Source organism: Spermophilus citellus, assembly GCF_964194105.1.
Source record: "Spermophilus citellus genome assembly, chromosome: 5".
Lineage (NCBI taxonomy): Eukaryota > Metazoa > Chordata > Mammalia > Rodentia > Sciuridae > Spermophilus > Spermophilus citellus.
Genome location: NC_138186.1, coordinates 134,263,227 through 134,283,108, shown reverse-complemented (window position 1 = coordinate 134,283,108; position 19,882 = coordinate 134,263,227). Strand labels below are relative to the sequence as shown.

The 19,882-nt window shown below is 34.6% G+C and overlaps 1 protein-coding gene across 3 annotated transcripts in view; it reads right to left on the bottom strand.

Annotated features, from left to right (window-relative positions):
• Window positions 1–17,622, bottom strand: part of LOC308649229 (endogenous retrovirus group K member 21 Env polyprotein-like) — a 78,557-nt gene extending 60,935 nt beyond the window's left edge. The window contains exon 1 of one of the 3 annotated variants that reach the window (XR_014022042.1): window positions 17,564–17,622. The gene's annotated coding sequence lies outside the window, so the exon portion shown is untranslated. The remainder of the gene's footprint in view (window positions 1–17,563) is intronic. The other 2 variants (XR_014022043.1, XM_081294763.1) reach the window with 2 other exon arrangements.
• Between the last annotated feature and the right edge of the window lie 2,260 nt (window positions 17,623–19,882).

Below are 19,882 nucleotides of genomic sequence, written 5' to 3'. Positions count from 1 at the left end.
TAAACATTGATGCCACTGCCTCAGTGTAGTATGCTGATTTTAAGTCCTTTGAGTATAATTTGTTAAATCTTTCTTCTGTCTTTTCTGATATCCACATCAAATAGAATAATAATTCCTTATAGATTTTACCCATTATTTTTTCCATTCTAAAGAATCATAAAGAAGCTTGTTTGGAGCGAGTTGCCAAGCAGTTAAGCCCAGGGAACAGTGGGTCACTATTCGATCAAGAACCTGATCTGTATTCATTCAAAAATGAAACTGACACAGTCTTCTCATGCTTGTACAATCCTGAGTGTATCTGTACAAGAAGAAGAGAGTCACTTAGAATCTCTCTTCTGGGAAAATTCTCAGAGGCTTTCCCTGAAAACTTGTGCATAGTTTTGCATTCTTATTTTGGTTTCTGGCCAGAGTTCAGTAAAGCCAGTTTCTTATTACTTAATTGCCTTATTAAGTGAGAATCTCTTTAAAAAGACATTCATTTGGTTTTCCTTACAATGAGCTCTTTAACAAGTTTACTCTGAATCCAGCTTTGACTTGGAGAAGACAGAATACAAAGGGTTTGATATTTTTCTCCAAAATGCTATACTCAGCTCTATGGTTAGTATTGAACATTTGAACAGTATATGGTGTTAACAATAGGAAAAGAGATGATTACTTCTCCTGCTGTTACCACAATTCTTCATGCAAGTTAGACTGCAAGACAGGCAGAGGCCAAGTTGATGTGGAATTCATCAAATTCAGAAAGCAAGATCTCCCTCTCTAATTTCACAATTATTAAATTCCAAAACTTTCTGGCTGCCTCCTTAGAAGAGGAAGAATGCTGATTGAACCTCTAACTAAACTCTCTTTAAAATAAAGTTATATACAGTTTTACAGTTAAATACAGTTTTAATGAACATAAAAAATAAGATTATTATGAATGCAAAACTATGCACATGTGAGGTAAAAATTTATATGATCATTTCATAGTTTTTGTTAAATAAATAACATGTATCCAAAGGGAAAAGGCATGCTAAATAAGAGTAATTATATGTGTTTAATATAATAAAGATGAAAAAGTTGCCTGCCTTCAAGAGATGTATCTTGAGATGTTTTTGAAAATGTGAGCATTATATACAAGATAATATAAGTTAAACATAGAGGACCAATACAATACTAATGTTTCAGTCAGCTTTTTTTTTTCTGCTGTGACCAAAAGACCTGACAAGAACAATTTCAGAGGAGGAAAATTTTATTTTGGCTCATAGTTTTGGAGGTTTCAGTTTGTAGACAGTTGACTCCATAGCTCTGGGCCCAAGATGAGGCAGAACATCATGGCAGAAGAGTGTGGTTGAGGAAAGTAGCCCAGGATATTGCCACCAGGACGTGGAGAGAACACTCCACTCATCAGGGACAAAATGTAAACCCTAAAGTCAGGCTCACAGTGATCCACCTCCTTCAGCCACACCCTACCTGCCTACAGTTACCAGCCAGCACTGATTATGTTAAGGCTCTCAAAATCCAATCATTTCACCTCTGAACTTTGTTGCATTGTCTCACATATGAGATTTTGAATCTAATTTAACTTCTTTGTTTCAAAGGATTAAGTTCATTCTGGAGATTCAAACTTGAAAAATGAAGAAAATAAAGTGCAGAATATCCAAAACAATAACAACAACAAAAGAACGACCAAAAAACAAGCAAACAAACAAATGAAAAACAAAACAAAAAACAAATGTAACTTGGAAGGAACAACAAGAGCTGGTCCACTAAGTTATTTCTGTTCCTTTACTCTGTGAAAAGAAGGAAGAACATGCTCCACTAAGTCAGTGGAAAATCAGTCCTCTGCTGGTAGGCATCCAGTGTGGCTAATGCAGTTGCAAAGCATTAGAATCTGCAATCTTACAGCCCTAGGAAAGAGTGAGGAACAATGTGGGTCTGTATTAAAACAGCTGTGGAACAGCTGGATACTACCTCAAATTATTGTCTTTCAAGATATAATGTGAGAACATTTAATCTAAAGACAAGGGTTCTTACCATGGGGTACTGGTAAGTGTTTTACAACTGGTTTTCTGGGAAGGAAAAAGAAAAAAGAAAAAAAAAAGCCAACACCCCCACCCCTAGCAAAAAATATCTGGTTGTAGCATTTGTCAGTTTTCTATTGTAGCCTATTTCCAGCAAGTAATGTGATGTCAGCCAGATCATAGGATGCCTGAAAATTTATCAGTTGACTCTCAGAAGCTGGCATAAGTGAACTCTTCCACAACACTGATACTGCTCCTTGGAGACTACTTATCACATTTCTCAGTCCACTATAGATGCACACTATATTAATGAGTTGTCTTGTGACAGGAATGGAGGAAAAAAAGATCAACTTTGCCCTGTGTTAAGAGTGTAAAAGACATAATATATATTTTTAAAAAGTAAATTTAATGTTAGAGGTATGTAGGTTACAGGAAAGAACAAACATTTTCATGTAAATCTATCTAAGAAGAGCAAGGAACATAGTGATAAGAGTTTAGTCATTGAATGAACATATGCTTATTAACTGCTATGTACCAGAAAACTGCTAAGTATTTAAGAATACAAAGACAAATTAGAGATTTCTACTAAGGGCTTCACATTCTAGTAGAAAAGATAAGGATATTAAAGATCACAATCTATTTTAAGCACAACTGTGGAGTAGATATTGGAAACAGTGATGGTACATAAAAAGCATAAAATCTACACTGCTCAGCATTTCTCCCAATAATGCCAGTCATAGAACCTCTAAATATTTCTCTAGTTTCATTTCTACTGTACAATGTGATCCGTGTTTCAATCCAACTGAGCATCTTGAAGCTCCTCTAAAATATCTGGGCTTTGTACCAAAAGCTCATTACTTATCTCTGTTGCTGATCTAATAATGAAGATAAGGTTTTGAGAAAAAGGAAAAGTTTTATTGATTTGCTAGCAAAGAAGAAACACAACAGACTTCTATCCCAGAGCCTGTGATTTTCCCTGCCAGAAGGAGAACAGGGCTTTGCTAAGAGGAAAACAAGAGCTGAAATCCAAACATTAGATATATTTAATTAGTGTCCATAAAGTGTCTTTGAGAGAGCCATTGCTCCAGTTCCCAGGTGTGGGACTTCTTTATTTTTATGAGCAGTCATACTTTTCTGGGCAGTGAAGGATATCATAGCTTAGCCTGGAATGAGAGGGGAAAAAAGTGCTACTCTTTTTTTCCCCAATGCTAGAGAGAGAGAAAGAGGAAGAAGAAGGAAAAAAGAAAAGAAAATCGTGTCACTTTTAAAATAAGACATCTATGGTCAAGCAGCAAGGTTTAGCCTCAAAGCATTAAGTGGATAAGTTGAGACATTATTCCTTTTTGTTTGGTTTTCATTGTTATTTGAGAAGTCTGCTACAGTTCTATCATTGTTGATATTCCTTTGCAGTTTGGATGAAAAGAACAAAAATGGTCTGAAAACCATTGTCTCCACAAGGACACCAAAGTAAGTCTGACCATGACCAGAACTGCTTGTAAATATTGACTGGTGGAATTTACCAGCTAAGAAATACATGCAGCATTTTCCATGTACTTAATTCAGAGCTAGGAATATTTTTAGCATGGTGTATCTGTTACGTCTAGATTGGTCATTGTCAAAAAAAAAAAACCTTCAATTTATGTGCCTCAGTTGCACCAAAAAATGAAAAATTCTGTTGCTTTCCTGTGCTGACTTAGCCAATACTTTGCTATTAAGACTAGATACATGCTAACTAATGAAGCAAAGGGATTTGGGAACAGGGTCTGACAGTTTAGGGCCTCCTAGGTATTGATTTCAAATATACCTTAGTGTTTGTGTAACTGAAAAGTTGAGTGTTTTTGATCATTTGTAGCTGTCTGTCCTTTCTCTTCAAGTAGTTTAGAAGGTTTTATTAGTGCCAGTATTAAGCCGTTCCACAAAGATTAATCTATGTATGGTTTTATTTCTATAAACTTCATTACATTTTTTTATGTATTTTGCTTCCTGGAACTGTGGATTCATGTTTTTCATTAACTGTGAAACATTTTTAGTCATTATCTATCTCATCAAATGTTCTGAACTCTCCAGTCTCTCAATTCTGTCTTCTCTGGGTCTTTGGTTAGATGTAATTAGATATTGATAAAAATTACATGATAAAAAATCTTTGTTAAAAGACCATATAAAACAATATTATAAATGTTTGATTAAGGAGACAAGAGAATAAAACATTAACAAAACAGTTGACAATTGCAAATAGAGATGATCAGAGTTGAATATTATATTTATTATAAATGTCAAAGGAGAACCTAAGGGATTGAATTTATAATTTTCAAGTTCAAGGTTGGGGGAACAGTAGAAGTAAATTACAGGTGTAAAACTATAGATATATTGACACATTTAATAACAATGCATTAAAAAATATTACACCATGATTAAATTGAATTAATAGCAGGCAATGATATATAAATATTTTAACATTTGAAGGTTTGTTAGTAGAATTTACTAAATTCATATATTTAGAGAAAAAAATGACCTGGTCTTCGAGGTTAATGAAGAAAATGCATTTAATAATATGCAGCATTTATTGTGACAGGAATTCATAAAATAAGGAATAGAAAAAAAGTTCTCTAATGATAAACAAATTCCTCATAAAGTTAAAGAAAGTTACCACACCCACTTTTGAAATGTGAAGACAATTCACACTATTATAAACTAAAGAATGTTTACTGTTATCAAATATTAAATATCATAAAGGAAGCCATGGGGGTGCAATAAGGAAAATTAAAGGAACAAAACTAACCAAATAGTCATTATTTTGAAATTATGTGTTTGAATAAAAGAAGAGAGTCTATACAAAAGTGTTTAAATAATTAAAAAAATAGTAAATAAATGTAAGAGCAATATATAAAAAGAACAAGTTAAAAAGATAGTTTTAAAGATAGCATCTAAAAAAGACCAAGAAATATAAATTACTTATGACTAAGTCTAATAAAATGAGTGTAAACCTTAGTTCAGAGAGAAAAAAAAAAACTTTATTAAAATACATTAAAGAAATAGATCAACTACATGCAGAAGATACTCTCATAAAAAAAGATATATATTATCATGTCTTAACTTGTAAATTTAATTTGAATTCCTTGCAAAAATCCTGCCCTAGTTTGTTATGCAACTTGATAAACTGGTTTTAAAATAAATAAGAATAAATATGCATAGTAATGGCCAACAACAGTCAAGATGATTTTGAAAAAGAATAAGGCAGAATAATTTGTCCAATTATGTAGCAATGCTTATTACAATGCAATAACAATTGGGGCAATATTGTATTGACTAAAACTAAAGAAAATACCAAAGGAACAGAATAATATGCCTAAAAACAGTACCATGCATAAACAGAAACTTTACATATGACAAATGCCATTGTTAATCAATAGTGAAAAGATGAATAATTTCATAAGTGGTGCTAAATAATTGGTTAAGCATGTAAAAGTAAAAGAATGCCCATATTTCACACCATATATGAAAGTTATTGCTAGATTAAAGTCCTAAGTATGATAAGCAAAATATAAGACTTAGGAAACCATAAGATACTCCTTTATGACTTTATGTGCAGAAAAGAATATATACAATTTTAACTTGTTTAATAAGTTAAAATATAAACCACATATATGAGAAGTCCATCTTCTGATTAAAACCCTGTGTGTGTGCTTTCCAGACCTTATGAAGGACTTCTGGGGAAAGCTGTTCTACATGGACAAGAGGAAATGGAAGGTATATTCTTTATTAAAATAAAGAAGAGCACACTTTCCTCCAACTTCTCAAGAGTTTATTCCATAATTTGAAGCCAGTGAAGGATGCTTCAATAAAACCAAGCCTGCTACCCAGGCCAGAGACATATCAAGTCATAAGATTCACAAAAGGGAAATTGACATTTGCTAAGGTCAGGAGTACCTTTCAAAAAAAAATGTTGTCTAAATATTTCAGATAAAAAGTTTAGAAAAGTTTCCTTTTGATCTGGCTAAAATATACACTATATTCCTTTTTTTTTCCTTTTCTACCTCCAGGCACTGCTACATAAAACTGCCAGCATTATTAATGCATCATCTTACTCTATTATTCCTTGACTTTACTAAATATGGCAAGAACTTAGAAATAGGTCCTTAAAAGAAGCAGATGTTATTGCTGTTGAGTTATGAACAGTTAAGCCCTTCCCTTTTCTACTTCTTAAGATTTGCAGGCCTTCATAGAATTGTGTGTAAAAGAAAAAAATCTTTAAAACTAGCTTTGCTGAATGAACGCTCAAAAGGAAAGAAAGAAAGAGTAAGAAAGAGCTACAAAATGAAAGTGTACATTCTCAAAATCTTAGAAAATATTTTTCCTCAAAATAAGCCCCCAGAATATATGTTGATGGTAAGCTGAAATTTTCAGTATTTAACTATTTCGTTTTTCCTAAGTCATTTTGCAATCATGGTATAACAACATTTTTAAGTTATTTGGAGTTTCTCTCACATCATTGTTTTTCTTGTTCAAAAGACAAAAATAAGCAAAAAATGACAACTGTAGATAGATTTAGAAATTCTATATTTTTCCCCTTCATATAGAGTCTGTGGACCAAGATACTGTTTGTGCCCTACCCTGCCCCAGAAGTTTGTGGGCTGCATTTACATTGGATTAAGTTTCACCTGCCCTGAGGCAAGTTGGGAAAGGTTGTCCCTTTGTTTTCTCACAACAGCCATTATTAACTCCTTTCTTTAATTTATTCCTTTTTCTTTCTTCTTTCCTTTCTTCCTTTCCTTTCCCTTCCTCTCTCCCTCCCTTCCTTCCAGTAAATATTTCACCTAGCCTTTGTGCATTCTTTTAAATAACTTGTTTTTCTCCTGTCAATTATTCATGCAACACTGACTTTTTAAAAAGTATGCAAAAAAGAGATGAAAAGGGCAGAACAGTGCTATTTAGAGACTTACATATTGCTCTGATGTATAATTATCTAAAATATTTAAAATCAAAGTAAGTAAGTTGAGAGAATAGTTCAGTGGTAGACATGTACTTACTAGTTCTAGGCCCTGGATTCAGTCCCATAACCAACACACACACACACACACACACACACACACACACATACACACACACAAACACACACACAGAAAGAAAAAAGAAAGAAAGGGAAAAAATAAGCTTAAATACATGTTAAATTAGAATGAAAAGTATTTTTTCTTTAGGAAATCACAAGTGGAAACAAAAAGTATGAGAAATTACACAGTAACATACAGAGAACTTGGAAGATTTTACTGTTAAGAGCCTATAACCAAAATGTGAAATAATTGTTGAAATACAGGCTTTAGTAATTGATTACTTAAGGATAATTATGAAATAATTAAGTAGCTAAGAGCTGCAATTGAAAATTTAAAATGTTGTTTCTTAACAACTTTAGATAAAAAATTGAACTTGTTTCCATATTTAAGCAAATTCTTTTGTTTTTAAAATTTTTTTTTCTAATTAGTTATATATGATAGTAGAATATACATTATACATAATAGAGTATAATTTCTCATTCTTCTGGTTGTATATGATATAGAATCACATCAGCAATGTATGAGTGTACCTTTTCCCTACATCCTTGCCAACATTTATTGTTGCTTGTACTCTTGATAACTGTCATTGACTGGAGTGAGATGAAATCTTAGAGTAGTTTTGATTTACATTTCTCTAATTGCTAGAGATATTGAACATTTTTTAATATATTTGTTGATCAATTGTATTTTTTCTTCTGTGAAGTGTCTGTTCAGTTCCTTAGCCCAAGTGGATCAAAGGCTTAGGTGCTAAAACAGAGACCCTGTGCCTAATAGAAGAAAACAGTAGGACCAAATCTTTACCACGTCAGCTTAGGACCTGACTTCCTTAACAAGACTCCTAAAGCGCAAGAAGTAAAATCAAGAATCAATAAATGGAATGGATTCAAATTTAAAAAGTTTCTTTTCAGCAAAGGAAACAACCAATAATGTGAAGAGAGAGCCTGGAGAATGGTAGAAAATATTTACCACATTCACCTCAGGGCATTAATCTCTAGGATACATAAAGAATTAAAAAACATAACACCAAAAAAAAAAAATCTAATAAATAAACGGGCTAAGGAACTGAAACAAATTCTTTATCAAAACAAACTGTTCAACTATGTGACTAGTCAACTTTCAACTAAATTCAGTAAGTGGTAGTCTGAATTTATGAATGGGAGCCTAGTATAAGATTAAAAAAAATATCATTCAGAAGGCTTGGTGGCACATGCCTCTAAGACCAACAATGGGAGGCTAAGGCAGGATGACCTCAAATTTGAGACCAGCCTCAGCAACTTAGTAAGACCCTCAGAACCTTCATGAAACCCTGTTTCAAAGTAAAAAGTAAGAAGGACTGCACATGTAGATAAGTACTAAAGTGGCCTTAGGTTCAGTGCTGAGCAGCCCCCCAAAAGAGTTACTCAGATAAACAAATCTTTGAATAATGATTAAAACTAAAGAATTTATTTGATTAAAATTATTTTGTGTGTATCATACAAACTAAAGCTGAGTGTTATAGTTTAAATCCATCTCCAGAAGTTCATGTGTCAGAAATAATCCACAATGAGACAATGTTGAGAGATGGAACTTTTAAGAGGGGAAGAAGGCATGAGGGTTCTGCCCACATGAATGATTTATCATTATGACAAGAGTAGGTTAGTTATTGAAGGAATGGGTTCCTGATAAAGGATGAATTTAGCCATCTTCATACCTCTCTTTCTTGCTCTCATCTTTGGTCTCACTTTGACTTTTGTTCTCCCCTCGCTCTTGACCTTCTGCTGTCTTCTACCATGAGATGATAGAGCAAAAAATTCCAGATGCAGAGCCCTTCAAATTGGATTCCCTAGCTTCTAGAACCATGACCCAAATAAACTTATTTTCTTTAAAAATAACAGTCTGCAGTATTCTATGCTAGCAATGCAAAAAAATACTATAATAATAACTGTAAATATATAATAATATATAAACAAATAACTATAAAGATACTACTGTAAGGGTCCGGCGAAACGTCGGAGGAAGAGACCACAAGAGACTGTCTTATGCAACAGCAGAAGGGAGGGTTTATTTGGAGACCAGCATGCTGGGGCTCAGAGCTCACTATAGCAAAGAGAGATAGAGCCCTGAGAACAGCTTAAGCAGAGCTTATATACTTTCCTTGGAGAGGCCAGGGAGAGAAGTTACATTTTGTAGTTTGGCAATTGGGGACAGCTCATTCTGGGAACAAGATTAGCAAACAGTTCACAGTTGGGGACAGCACATCCTGGGAACAAGATTAGCAAACAGTGTTTTGTTAAGCATATAGAAAAATGGAGTGACAAGTACCTATTTTATTAACCTTTCACTATAAAAACACTAAATAAAATAGATGGTATCTCTGCGTTGAGTACCAAAATAATTTTTACATGTGATATGCTATTCTGAAAAATACATCATCCTTTCCAAATCTTTAATGTAACAGCTTCTTGTTATAAACATTCTACATCATTTTTCTTTTAGAACTTAAATACTAAAGTCAGAATTTTCTTTTTCCTTTGATTATCTGCCATTACATTTAAATGACTTATCAGAAACTATGACTTCATAATTTTTCAATCTCCATATTTCTCTTTTGTTTCAGTCTGATAGCCCTGTATTGTTCACAGTGAAGATTAAATATCAAGGCTCTACCTTTATCTAATACTTCTTTCCTGTTTCTCTTTCTTTATTAAGTGCCACTATTCTTTATATTTACATGATAATTTCTTAACTCCTTCTATATTATTTTACATTTTTTATATTAGTCCCTTTTTGGCTTATCTAAACTATTTGGCATAATTCCAGGTTCATATATATCAGTGCAATCCTTTTTTTTTAACACCTTTGAATACTGAGACTCTTCTTCTTCTTCTAAAAAAAGCATATTATGTTCTTTAATAAGGTAAATGACATATTAAAGACTCAACTTTTTTTTTGTGGTGCTGAGAATTGAACCCAGGGCCTGTGCCTGCAAGGCAAGCACTCTACCAACTGAGCTACATTCCCAGCCCCTGAATCCTGAGACTCTTTAACCTCTACTGTAAGGGTCCCGCGAAATGTCGGAGGAAGAGACCACAAGAGACTGTCTTATGCAACAGCAGAAGGGAGGGTTTATTTGGAGACCAGCATGCTAGGGCCCAGAGCTCTCTATAGCAAAGAGAGAGAGAGCCCTGAGAACAGCTTAAGCAGAGCTTATATACTTTCCTTGGAGAGGCCAGGGAGAGAAGTTACATTTTGTAGTTTGGCAATTGGGGACAGCTCATTCTGGGAACAAGATTAGCAAACAGTTCACAGTTGGGGATAGCACATCCTGGGAACAAGATTAGCAAACAGTGTTTTGTTAAGCATATAGAAAAACGGAGTGACAAGTACCTATTTTATTAACCTTTCACTACAAACTTTAAAATCAGGCTACAAATTTCAATAACTCTCATACTCACAATCTTCATTGCTTTTTCTCAGATTGTCCAATATTATTGTACATCCCAACATGGCGCTGAAATTCCTGTGATTTGTACTTCAATTTTAATAACCTTTAAATTTGTTTCTTGTTGAGTCAAAATCACACTCCCTGAAGAGATCTTAATACTTATTATTTTCTCCTCTGCATTCCCTCAGTCCCATTGTGTCATCTTTTAGACCCAGCTGAAACTTTTTGTTTTAACTTCTATGGCCTTTTAGCAATTCACTGAGGATATTCATTGCTGGGATGTCTATGAAGAATACATATCAACCTTTTCTTCTTCTCCATACTCTAATATATAAGGGTAATCAGAATTTTGGGCAAGGGGGAAGGGAAGAAGATACAGCCTGGTTTATTTGAAAGCCTCCAAAGTGAAGCAGGCATTGTTAATGTACTGTCCAGAACCATAATTTGCATACATGGTGGCATGTTTTTTGACAGCTAGTTACTTTATCTTTGTCAGAGAACTTCCCTCAGACCTTACTGGACAGCATAGCAAGCAGATGTGATAGTCCACAGAGACAGACCTTAACCAATAATTCATTGGTTTTGTGATAGATATGTAGACCTTAGCTTTCATCACAGACAGGCACAGCTTCATCACAGACAGGGAGATGGGTGGGGGTGGGGGGGAACAGATTTGGTACAGAAAAGTCTGAGTTAAACAATGCTGCCTAATGTTAGCTGATCCAGAAGCTGCACTATGTATTGATGCTTGAAAAACAGGCACTGTATCTCAATAGGTTGAAGAAAGCTGACTGAGGTAGGACCATTTGGGGTCAACTGCAGGACCCAGGAGAGCAGGGAAAAAAATACTGTTACAATATCCTCACAGCTGTCTATCACTTGATCTAGGCTGTACATGGTAGAAAGTGAATGAAACAAGTGTGGAGGAGACTGTACCCAAGGAGATTCAAGTCAGAAGGACAAGGAGGGTCCCAAGTTGTTTCTGCTTTGTTTCTGATAGCTCAAATGACCAGATGAAGTGGGCCAGGAGTCTGAACAGATGAGGGTGAATACACTCAGAGATTAAGCTTGGAAAGGCTGTGCTCCTTGGCAGCAATGAGTGTAGGATCAACACCCCTGCTCCAAACTGGATTTCATGGGAGACCCAGACCTGCATCAGAGATCAGATACTGTCAAGCCCTATAATCTCTCCTAAGCAGACAACACTCAACAAAGCCCCTGAGGTTTAATTAGACCTCAATCCCATCTGCTGAAACTCCTCTCAGTGAACTTTACAGAGCCTGTACCCTGAAAGTACACCAAACTGATCTGAGTGGACAAAACACCAATGAACAGTACTTCCTAATCATTCCCCTCATACTGGTGAGAAGGGAAGCTGAGTCTTTTTTTTTTTTTTAAAGAGAGAGGGGGGGGGGGGAGAGAGAGAGAGAGAGAGAGAGAGAGAGAGAGAGAGAGATAGATAGATGAGGATCGAACCCGGGCTGCACGCATGCCAGGCGAGCGTGCTACCGCTTGAGCCACATCCCCAGCCCTGGGAAGCTGAGTCTTATATCAAACAGCAGATTCGATCTAAGGGAACTTCAGTTGGCAGCTCAGAGAGCAACACAAAAACAGGAAGGAGTTAACAATCCTACCCCTTACTCTATTGTCACCAGCTGGCTGGATTGGCAACTTAAAAAAACCACACAAACACAGAAATACCTTTTTCAGGGGTCAGGGACGGCTCTGAAATCTCAGCTCCCACACTGGAGGGCAAGGGGAGCAAGGGAGGCAAGAGGCAAGAGAACAAGTGTACCCCAAACACTTGTTTTCATTTAGGGGAAAGACATTTGATAGAAAATTGCACCCAAATAAGGCAAGAGATTGTATTACAGCAAACGGTGGTGTGTGTGTGGGGTGTTGGTTGGTAGCCCAGTCCCATTGGGTGACATCACTCCCAGAGTTACACTTCCTTACCAAGCGAAGGTAAGGCCCACCTGCCTCACACTGTGTGCAAAGCCAGTTCCATAGCCCCATTACTCAAGGCTAAGGGGGCATGCTCAGCTCCTGTTCAGGGTGGCCCCCGACACTATTATTATATAACTCAAAAATAATTGGAAAGAAAGACTGCTAGACATAAACAGTGACCACCCAATCTGGTCAACTATTTTGACCACTTCAGAGGAGATAGCACCTTCATTTTTCATTAAGATTTTTAATTGTTTTTATTTTTATTTTAAAAATTTAATAATTGTGTGTGTGCGTGTGTGTGTGTGTGTTACTCTTGCTATGCTGTTTGGTTCAGGGAAATATATACATACTCATGTTTGCTTGTTTTTTGTTCCTTTCTAGCATTTTTAGACGTAATTATTTTTTTCCTAGCTTTGTTTTTTGAGGGCTTAAATATTTTGGATTGTGTTTTTTTTGTTTGGTTTTGTATTATTTTCATATGTTTATTTCTTTTGTTTCTGTTTTTCCTCCTGCTAAGGGCCAAATTCTACTGTTCTCTTCCCCTTCCTCCCAATACTTTTGCTTCTTCTGTTTTTTTCTTCCTATTATATAAACATCACCTGCTATTCTCATCTGCATTCTCTCTGTTCACTTTTTAAAATTATAAATTCTTTTCTAACTTTGTAACACTCTTCCTTTCTCCCAATTAACTGTATTTTTACCATCTTTCAGAACCAAATGACTTATGTAACTCCTGACCACCCCATCATAAATGCTGACACAATCATTACTGCTATGGATGATATAGTTGATACCCGGTCTTTGCTTTAAAGTCAGATCTAATTCATGGTTGTTGATTTTACTATTGACAATTGCTAAGCCCATAATTCTTGTTTTTTGGTGGTAATTAATGTTGAAGATGTCATAGCAGGAACTAAGTATTTGCTTTAATGCTGTGTATTGTTTGCAATGATTGTTACCATTGTTTATTTCACTCCATCCTGTGAGGTGATGGGAACTTTACAGGTTAGAGATTTTGCTGCTGAACTAAACCCAACCAAAAGACAGCATACCTTGTTCCACACATAAATTAATGCCATTCAACTTTCAGCAATACTTTAATACAAAAAATAGAAGAGATAAAAACTAACAATTAGATTATATAATTCCCACCCCATTTAAATTGGGGTTGTCATTAATAAACTAGACAACATAGTAGACACCTGCCATTGAATTCCTGATCTAGTTCCTGACTTTTTTTTTTATTGTTGGTAGTATTGTTAAATGCTCACCCTACCATTCCTATATGCTGGCAAATAGTGTTACAGATGTCAAAGTAGACACTGGACATTTAAAATAAATCTATACATTTGTTGCTGACATTAATGACACTCTTGGCTCCTCCTTCCCTCTAAAAGGTTGGGACACTTTAAGATCAAAAGGTCATGTCAAGTGTTCTCTCTCATTTATTAGAGACAGAGGGATGAGGAGAGATATGAATTGAAAAAATGGAGGAATCTTACAAAACTACAAGAGAGATCAATAGAGTAGAGGAAAGGGATCAAAAGGGAGTGAGGATGGGAGGGTACTGGAAGCACTGGAGAAGAAAACCTATGAAATTACGCTATGTCCATGTATGAATATACCACAACGAATCCTGTTTATATAATATGCTAATTAAAATAACAACAACAATAATAAAAGGGAGACTGGTACAGCAAGAAAGAGAGGAAAAGGGAAGATACCACACTGAGGAATGAGACTGATCAAATTGTTATTTGTATGTAATGTATGAGTACGGCACACTGAATTCCACTATTATGTACAATTACGCACCAATAAAAAATAAACTTAAAAAAATACCATCACTAAAAAATTGACTGTAAGTATTCTGTGAAATCTGAAAAATGCTTATTCATTTTTTCATTTAAAAGCTTGTATTACAGATCTTTTTTATCTTTTACGTTATAAAAAATTAAAATTCTAAGTATAATATCCTCATCAGATATATTGCTTACATTCTGTGGTTATCTTTTCTTGATATAATTGTAGTACAAAAGTTTTTAATTTTGAGAAAACTAATACACACACACACACACACACACACACACACCACATGTACTTTCGCATATTTTTATGATTTGAATACTGGGTGTCATATCTTAAAGTTATTTTATAACCAAAGTCAGAAACACTGATTCCTGTGTCTTAACATTTTTATAGTTCTTGATCTTATGTATGGATGTAATAAATTTTGAGTAATTTTTTCCACATAACATAAGGAAGTATTCCAAATTCTTTTGAACAGGAACATTCAATTATCTCAGTACCAGTTGTTGAAAAGACTACCGTTTCCTTCATTAAATTTTCTTCTTAGTTTTTAAACAATAATTGACCCTAAATGTTTGTTTCTGAACTCTCAATTCTGCTCCATTGACCCACATGTCTATTCTCATCCCAGTACCATGCTGTTTTGTTTACTATGGCTTTATGGTACATTCCAGTATCAGGAAGTATGAGTATTCTATTCTTTTTCAAAAGAGTTTTTGGCTACTTTCATTTCCATAGGAATTTTAAATTATCTTACAAATTTCTGTAAAAGAACCATTAGAGTTTTTAATAAGGATTAATTAATTTGTAAATCAATTTGGGGAGTGCTGCCATCTTAATAATTTTAAGTATTCTGATTCACGAATATGGTGTGTTTTCTATGTTATATCTTCTTTAATTTGCCTCAGTAAGGTTTTGATTTACAAATAATTTCTTTGGTTAAATTTAACACTATATTATTTTTTGTTGTTAATATGAATGGAGCTGTTTTATTTAAGTTTCAGACTGCTTATTGCTAGTCCAGAGAAGTAAAACTGATTTTTTACATGAATCTTTTACCTAGACTCTTATGTCTGCCAATGTAATTTATTAGTTGCAATAGTTTTATATATAATAATATTCACACATTGCTGAATATTGTTTGCAGTTTTTATTTATATTAACATTCTTAAGTGATATTGATCTGCAGCTTCCCATTCTTAATCTTTGGGTATGAAGGTACTATTAGTTTCACAATGAGTTGGGAAATGTTCCTTTCTCACCTATATTTTGTGGTACTGGAGATTGAACCCATGGGTACTTTACCACATCCCAGTCCTTTTCTTTTTTCTTAAGACAGGATTTTGCTAAGTTACCCAGGATGACCTCAAACTTGTAACACTCTTTCCTCTTTCAGCCTCTTAAGAGTAGCTGGGATTACAGGGAAACACCACTATGTGTGACATTTCCTCAACTATGTTTTGAAAGAGTTTTCAAAGTATTAATTCCTCTTTAAATGGAATGTTGTACCTTTTAACCAACATCTTCCATTTCCCCACTCCCTCCTATCCCTTGCCAACTATCCCTGCTTTCATGAATTCAACTTTTTTAGATTCCATGTAAAAGTATATGCATTTTTATGCCTAGTTTACTTCATTTAGCATATTGTTTTCAAGTTCATAAATGTTGTTACAAATAACAAGGCTTCCTTCTTTTAAAAGCCTGAATAATTTATATATATATATATATATATATATATATATATATATATATATTCTTTCTATCTATCTATCTATATCTCACATTTAGTCACATTTAGTTTATCCATTAATTCCTCTGTGGATATTTAGATTGATTTTACCTCTTATCTATCACAAATAATAATTATCAATGAAGGTGAGGGGTGGGCATATCTTTCAAATATATTGATTTCATTTCCATTGGGTAAAGTAAAAGATTTCATTCTTTTTTTTTTTGTACCTACATATCAGTTGTTTGTATCAGTTACTATGATATTACAATGACTTGTTCCCACCAAAACTCATGGTGAGGCTTTATCCCCAATGCAACAGCATTGAATGGGTACTGGGACCTTTAAGAGAGATTACTGTTTTTCTTAGGTCTTATAGGAGTGAATTAGATCTTGAAGAAGCAAGTTTCTATAAAGTAGAGAGCAAACAGATGAGCAACTTTGTCCCTTCTGTCTTGCATATGTTCTTCTTCGCAAATGCTTACTTCCTCTGTTTCTCTACCATGATATGAAGCAGCATGAGGCCTTCACCAAAAACTGAGCAGATGCTAAAGTGTGATGCTCTCAGACTGCTGCGCCTTTCGAAGAGTGAGCCAAAATAAACCTCTTATAAATTACCCAATCTCAGTCTCCTGTTATTGCAACAGAAAACAGACAGACACCATTTATTAAACAGAGTGCCCTTTTACCACTTCACTTTCTTGTTATCTTTGTCAGAGAGCTATTGAACATAGAATTATGCTTACAACAATAAATTATCATGGTATAACATTTTGAGATACACACACACATGTGCACAAACACATAGGAACTACTGCCTATTCAACCTAAGACATGTGTTGGTGTTGTTTCAGGGGAAATATTGTAGTAAAATCAGAGATGGAGTCAAATTATGGACTTTTTTTTTTCTTTTTGTGGTACTGGATACTGAACCCCATGACTTTCACATGTAAGGCAAGTACTCTATCACTGAGCTACAAACTCAGCCCAAATTACTGAATTTTGACTTAACAACAGTTTTCACAAATTCATAATATAGAACAGTGGAGAAAATCATGATATTTAAGGATTGGTTTCTGTTTTGATCTCTCCCCTCTTTTTAAAGTAAAATGGTGTTTTGCACTTTAGATGGAAAATCCTGAAAACCTCATTGCATTGTGTCATGAACAGTAAGAAATAAAATACATGAAGAGCAAAGGTGAATTACAAAAGAAAAATGAGTGAAACTCCCACTACAAAGTATTATGCAATGTTCAAGTATATAAATAATTGCAGGCATTATTTGTTCAGAGTACAGAGATACCTGAGGTATAATAACTATTACTAATTGTCTTTCAATATTTGACTTAAGCACCACTTGCTCAGAAATCAAATATCTGGAATTGGAGCCAGGAATCTGCATGTTTATCCAATTGAACCATATGTCTGCCAATGATTGAGAACCTCAGTGTTTGTCAAGAAGGTTGTCAGGAATTCATAAATACAACAAAAGTACTAGGCCTTTCCTCAACCTAAAACATCAACTCCCAACACTACGTAGACATACTTTTGTCTTCAAAGCATTTAATACCACCTGACACTGCACTATATGTTTACTTACTTAGATCTTCATTGTCTATCTCCCCCAATAGAAAATCTGTGCTGTGGAGCATAACTTGGTTACTTTCCTAAAATATGAAAAGATAAATAGAAATTAGGATGCAGAAATAGAAAGCTCACTTAGCACTAGAGTTATTACTAAGACACTAAGATGAAAGAATGAAAATTATTAGTGAAAAAAAGTAACTGAAGAGACTTTTCCTCAGAGAGGGAGAAAAAATGCAGACTGAATATTCAGGATAGCCCAGGGTGTAATCATTGAAAAGAAATCCATGGCTAAGCAAAATTGCATGGCAATGGATGTTACAAGGATAATATAAAAGTCCTACGAACATATAGATAAGTTTAAAATAAGGAGTTCATATAAAAGAATAAATATCAGGTTAGCAACAGGTTTTTCTTCTAGCAAAAGAAATGAGTATGGTCTATAGAGAAAAGGGAAAAGGGTGACACAAGAATTGATCACTAGCCAAGGTGAAGATCATGTGGAGAAAACAATGACTGTTTCAGATATGCATGGGCTCAGAAAATAGGTAATAGATCTATATATTTCTTGGGAAATAGTAAAAATTAAAAGAGTAAAACAAATAAAAAAACATTTTAAGTATCTTTGTAACCAAGTATGAGGTGAAGAAAAATGAAAGTTTGAAGTAAGCATAAGTTTAAAACAATTCGTGGATTTAAACATAGATTGCCTGAATTCTTTTTAAATATGACCTAAAACATGAAATGCAATTTGAAAAATATTGACAGAAAAGGCACATAATATACAAAGTAAAATTTTTGTAATGTCAAGTCTCAAACACCAGATTATATAACAAAACTTGACAAATGAAATAGGAAGATGAAATAATAGTGAAAATACTAAATTCCTTATTTTTTTCAAAGAAAGGACTAAATAAAATACTTCAACTATGTTTAAGCAGTCAAGAGATTCTTGGAAAATGTTAATGATTGTAGTAGAATTAAAGCCAGAATATATAATTTACAAAGCACTGAGAGAGATAAAAAGTATATGAGATTACTCATACAGAAAGCTACAATTCGGGAAAATAAATACACATGCACACATTCACAAAGGAAACACAAAGAAGCATACATAAAAGGTATGCATACATACAAGCCATTAACTGGTATATACAAATAAATTTTTCTTCAGCTCAAGTCAGTTTTTATTTTGATGCCCCAGTTCTGATGAAGAGTGGGCAATTAAAATTTTGGAGGTTAAAGTTTGCTTCTCTTTATCCTAGTGTTGTAGCAACACTCTGAGAGGTTTGTACAACTGTACAGGACAGGCAATCTAGTTCTTGAGAAATAAAAATATTATTGCTGAATTTCACAAACCCCAGATAAATCGCCTCTTTAAGCCTCGTGGTTTTCTGACTCTACACTATCATATAAATCTCTATATTCTAAAATGTGGTTTTTTATCCCTATTCCAGTGTCATGACACATTCTATTCCTCCCACTAGAAATATTTCCTTTACTTACCTATGACAACTGTGGAACTCTGGGACATGACAAGTTCATCTAAACCCCTGCACTAATAGGACTGACCAAATTTCAGTATGGCTTCTAAAAACATAAAGCCACAGACTAGTATTGATATAGTCAGGAACTACCACAGGGACAAAAGGCAGACACACTCCAGGGCCTTAACTCATGAACCATTAAAAGTACCATATGCTTATGTTATGGTTTGGATGTGAGGTGTCCCCGAAAAGCTCATGCATGTGTGAGACACTGCAAGAAGGTTCAGAGGAGAAATGATTGGGTTGTAAGAGTTTTAACCCAATTGGAGATTTAACTCCCTGATAGGGATTAACTGGGTAGTAACTGAAGTGGTAGGGTATGGCTGGAGGCAGTGGGAATTGGGGCATGGTATATATTTGTAGCTGGTGAGTGGAGTCTCTCTCTTTCTGCTTTTTGATCATCATGATGTAAGCTACTTCCCTCTGCCACACTCTTCCACCATGACAGTCTTCCACCATGATGTTCAGCCTCACCTTGAGCACCAAGGAATGGACTCTACTGTCTATGGATTGAGATCTCTGAAACCGTGAGTTCTTTTTTCTTTTTTTTTAAAGAGAGAGAGAATTTTTTAATATTTATTTTTCAGTTTTCGGTGGACACAACACCTTTATTTTTATGTGGTGCTGAGGATCGAACCCAGCGCCCCACGCATGCAAGGCGAGCCTGTTACCGCTTGAGCCACATCCCCAGCCCAACCGTAAGTTCTTAAATAAACTTTTTCTCCTCTACAGTTGTTCTGGTTGGGTCTATTAGGTGCAGCAAGAAAAACACTGACTAAAACAGCTTG